The sequence below is a fragment of the Triticum dicoccoides genome, chromosome 4A (assembly GCF_002162155.2).
Source record: "Triticum dicoccoides isolate Atlit2015 ecotype Zavitan chromosome 4A, WEW_v2.0, whole genome shotgun sequence".
Taxonomy (NCBI): domain Eukaryota; kingdom Viridiplantae; phylum Streptophyta; class Magnoliopsida; order Poales; family Poaceae; genus Triticum; species Triticum dicoccoides.
The window spans coordinates 193,995,626-194,000,558 of record NC_041386.1 but is presented as its reverse complement, the minus strand read 5'-3'; positions in this window follow the sequence as shown (position 1 = coordinate 194,000,558).

Here is a 4,933-nt window from a genome sequence, read left to right as displayed (position 1 = left end):
AGCTACGACGCGACGGCGGGGACAACGGTTTTTGTTGCAACTGTCGTCGGATTTTGCTACAACCGAAGAGAAAATTTGCTACATAAATGAATGGCAGAGATGCAACCCGAGACGACAGCGACTACGATTTTTGCTGCAACCCTCGTTGTCTTTTGGTACAACCAACGAGTTTTTTTGCTACATCCGTTTTAATGGTGATGACTGGTGGCCGTCGTTCATGCAACCCTGTGCATCGAGTGTCGATGGTGGAAAAAAGTTTCAAGTAGTGTGGGAAAAAGCTTCAACCGACGCAGAAAAAGCTTCAACAGGCGCGAGTGGTGATGCTGAGAGCTGTGACCAGAGGCACGGTGGTGCTGCGATGGACGTGCTATGACGACGGCACGGTGGTGGTGCGATTCTGCTGCGATGAGTTTTTTTTGCTGGAACTAGTATAAGCAGTACTGCTACAACCGGCAGAGCAATTTGATGCCGTCGGCTAGGGCGGTCACGGGCGGCATATTTTGTCGGAGCTTGAAGGCCAAAAGTTGGAACCCATCGGTGTGGCGTGCTACGACCGGCACCACGGCATGCTGGAACCATCCGTGTCGGGAGCTGGAACTGGAAGACGATGGATAGAGCAATCGGCGACGGCAGGAGTTGAAGGCCGCGACCAGCCGGCGATCGTGCAACCTCCAAGGAGGAAGCGGCAAATAGAGATGGCGCGAGCGTTGGTGCGCGACTGAACGGAGGCAAGGCCGGAACCGCCGCATACCCTTATGTTGCAACTGTTGTAAAAAATAGCTTCAACCGTAGATGGAAAAGCTTCAACCGATTTTTGAGGAAGTTTCAACCGGCACTGCCAATCACGAAAATTTACAACCGTTCACAGAAAATGCTCCAACGTTAGATGAAAAAGCTTCAATCGGACGGTAGAGAAAACTATAACCAGGTGCTGCTCAAAAAAAAAGTTACAACCATTTACAAAAAAGCTTCAGTTGTAGATGGAAAAAGCTTCAACCAGCGACAAAGAAACCAACCAGACACACTGTGCAATCATTGAAAAGTTTGACAGAGAAAGCTTCAACCTTATATGAGAAAAGCTTCAACTGGCTATAGAAAAAGCTTGCGACCGGCGACCAGGACGTGTCCCAGATGAAGAAGCTGCATTTTTTGTTGGAATCGGTTGGATGAAAATTTTCAACGAGAGAATCGATTTGCTGGAAATGATGATTTTTTTAAACTGCCCAGCATTTGCTGGTTTTCATTTGGTTTAGCAGAGGGAGGTGTTACAAAGGGTGATCAAGCGATCAAAGTTGTAAGAGAGAGATTCAGAAAATTACATGCATCCAAGCACTAGTGCTCGGCTGCCCTACCCAGCATTGTAGGTTTTTATCTCACGGTTCTTCCCCGAATGGGCTCTCCACACATCTTGCACCAGCTAGCCTCCATTGCTCCAGGTCTCCTCTGCAGCCGTCAATGATGCTTTTCACACACGCTTGCTTGCGTCTGAAGACACAACTATTACGCTCGAGCCAAATGTGCCAGGCGATCAGAGCTAGCATGGACTTGATGCCTTTTCTGCGTTCGGGGGTGGTGGAGCTGATGATACTCTGGATTGTCGCCGTGGTGGAGTTGGCTGGGGGCCAAGATGCGTGATCTAGGGCGCCACACCCTCTCCACGTTGCTGCAAAGCTCCAAACCCTGAGCGAGACCGGGCACTCCCAGAAAAGATGCACCGAGGTTTCCAGGTTTCGCGTACAAAGATGGCAAAAGTAGTTGTTCTCCCGTCCTCTCCTTTGCAGTCTGTCATTGCACCATAGACGGTCCAAGTACAGCAACCAGAGGAACATTTTGATCTTGCCCGGGGCCCAGATCTTCCAAATCATCCCCCGGAATTCGCTTGGCCTTGTACTCTCAAACTGGGCATTATAGGCCGTCTTCACGGTGTACTGTCCAGAGCCGCCCATCGTCCATCTGATGCTGTCCGCTGCGCCTGCCTGGATGATGATCTGAGCCTGCCTAATGGCTTGAGCCATCTGCACGATTTGTGGCAGGATGCCATTGAAGCTACCATGTCTGAGATCTTGTAGCCATCTGTCTTCATCGATGCCAACCCAGGGCCTGGATGGGTCTGCCCAGCACAGCCAAAGCCAGCGTAGTCGCAAAGCCCTGATGAAGGCCGAAAGATCATGGGTGCCCAAACCTCCTCTGGCCTCCAGCGTGGTTACCACCCTCCATGCTACCTTGCACTTTCCACCGTTGATCTCCTGGTCGTGCGCCGACAGGAAGCGTCGCCTGACCTTGTCTATCTCTTTGAAGAATTTCTTTGGCACACGCAACACTGAGAGGGCGAACGTCGACATGGCTGAGAGGACGCACCTGACGAGGACTCTGCGCCCCGCCAGAAGGAGAAGCCGGCCCTTCCATCTGGCGAGTCTAGCTCTGATCCGGTCTAAGATAAACTACAGGTGAACAAGCTTAGTTCTACCGGTGGTCAGAGGGAGCCCTAGATACTTGACTGGAAAAGAGACTGTTGCACCCCAAAGCCTTGTAGAACATGATCGAGGTCGATGTCATGGCAGCTAATGGGTACTGCGGAGGATTTGGCGAGGTTGACGCGCAGCCCGGTGGCGTCGCCGAAGCTAGCTAGAATTTGTAGCAGACTGTCCACCTCCAGTCGACTAGGGTTGGCGAAGATGACAGCGTCGTCAGCGTAGAGGCTTGTCCGCATCCTTGCTACCGAGCCAGGGATTGGCGAGAGGGCACCGGAGCGCGTGGCCGCCTCTAGGAGCCGATGCAGCGGGTCAATGCAGAGGATGAAGAGCAACGGGGACAGAGGGTACCCCTACCGTAGCCCCCTAAGATGGTCGATGCGGTTGCCGGGGATGCCGTTGATCAGGCACGACGATGACGAGGATGAGAGCAGCAGGGTGATCCAGTCGCGCCAGCGTGCAGGGAAACCCATTTTGCACATAAGTTCAATGATGTACTCCCAGGAAACACTATCAAAGGCTCTCGCAATGTCGATCTTCAACAGCAGCGCCAGGGTTTTGGCACGGTGCAGCGCTCTAATGGTGTTTTGGACATAGAGGTAACTATCATGAATGCATTTGCTCTTCTGGAATGCCGTCTGCGCCGGCGAGATGATCTTGCTGATTACAGTGGCTAGCCGCATGGACAGAACTTTAGAGATTAGTTTGCCAATGGAGTGCACTAGACTTATAGGCCGGAAATCCCCCATGCTGGCGGCGCCGTCTTTCTTTGGGATGAGGGCGATCATGGCCGTGTTTAGGTCTGCGAAACTGCCGTCCGCAACATGATAGAAGTGGTGGAACACGGCCATTATATCATTTTTGATCAGGCTCCAGCAAGATCTGAAGAACATCCCCGAGAAACCGTCAGGGCCCGGTGCTTTATCTGCCGGTGAATCCACAATCGCTGCCCAAACCTCAGCCTCAGTGAATGGGTTATCAAGTCCCTCGTTGCTGACAGAGGGGAGATGCAGCTCTTCCCAGTTTATTGTGTTGACTCTACTGATCCTGGAGCCTAGCAGGTTGCTGAAATGCTGGTGTGTGGTTGCTGCTTTTTCTTCATGGTTGAGGGCAATTCCAGTATCAGTCTACAGCGAGTAGATGTAATTTTTTCGCCTCCTGGAGTTGATCTTAGCCTGGAAGAAAGCTGTCTTTGCATCACCCGCTCGCAGCCATGTGATTCTGGACGCTTGTCTCTTTCTGGCACGCTCGATCGCTGCTAGTTCAAGCAGCCTTTGCTTCAGTTGCCGGCGCAGCTGAAATTCTGCATCTGATAGTCTTCTCCGCTCCTGCGCCACCTCAAGCCGCAAGATTACCTCGCACGCCAGGTGGAACTGATTTTTGCGTCACTGAAAAGAGTGCGAGCCCAAATTTTTAGGTCCGCAGCGGTTCTTCTCAACTTGACCTTGAGCCGTGCGATCGGGCAGTCGTGGTTCACAGGCCGCTGCCAGGTTCGCTGTACTGTTTCCTGGAAGCGCGGGAAGCGGGGCCAGAAAGATTCAAACTTGAAAGCCAGCCTTTTACGCGGTGCAGTGGAGTTGGCCAGGACAAGGGGGCAGTGATCGGAGCATGCAGTTGAGGCAGCAAGAAGCATACGTGTTGGAAACATGGCCTCCCACTCGATGTTGCAGAAGACCTTGTCGATGCTGACCATGGTGGGATCCTGACGCTCGCTAGTCCAGGTAAATCTCCGGTTGAGGTTATTCTTGTCCCTGGCCTCGTAGATGACGTTTGTAACGCCCCAGATATAACTTTCCCAATTTGTACTCCAACTCTTGCCGTTTCCGACGTTAAGTTATATTTATTTCTCGGGTTCGGGTCTTTGTCTCCGTGTGTTGTTTTCGTTTTCATGCATCTCATATCATGTCATCATGTGCATTGCATTTGCATACGTGTTTATCTCATGCATTCGAGCATTTTCCCCGTTGTCCGTTTTGCATTCCGGCGCTTCGTTCTCCTCCGGTGGTCATTTCTAGCTTTCTTTCATGTGTGGGGATTAAACATTTCCGGATTGGACCAAGACTTGCCAAGCGGCCTTGGTTTACTACCGGTAGACCGCCTATCAAGTTTCGTATCATTTGGACTTCGTTTGATACTCCAACGGTTAACCGAGGGACCGAAAAGGCCTCGTGTGTGTTGCAGCCCAACACCCCTCCAATTTGGCCCAAAACCCACCAAACTCTGCTCCATGTCCTAGAGCGTTCGATCACGACCGCGTGGCTGAAAACCGCACCTCATTTGAACTCTCCTAGCTCCACTTATGCCTATAAATAGACCCCCCTCCATTACGGATCTCTCCTCCCCCACGAAACCCTAGAAAAATCCTCCGCGCGCCGGCCGGACACGTCCGTCCCCGGCTGGACACGTCCGCCGCTGCCGCCAGCCTCTCCACAGCCGCCACGTGGCAGGCGCCACCGCCGCCG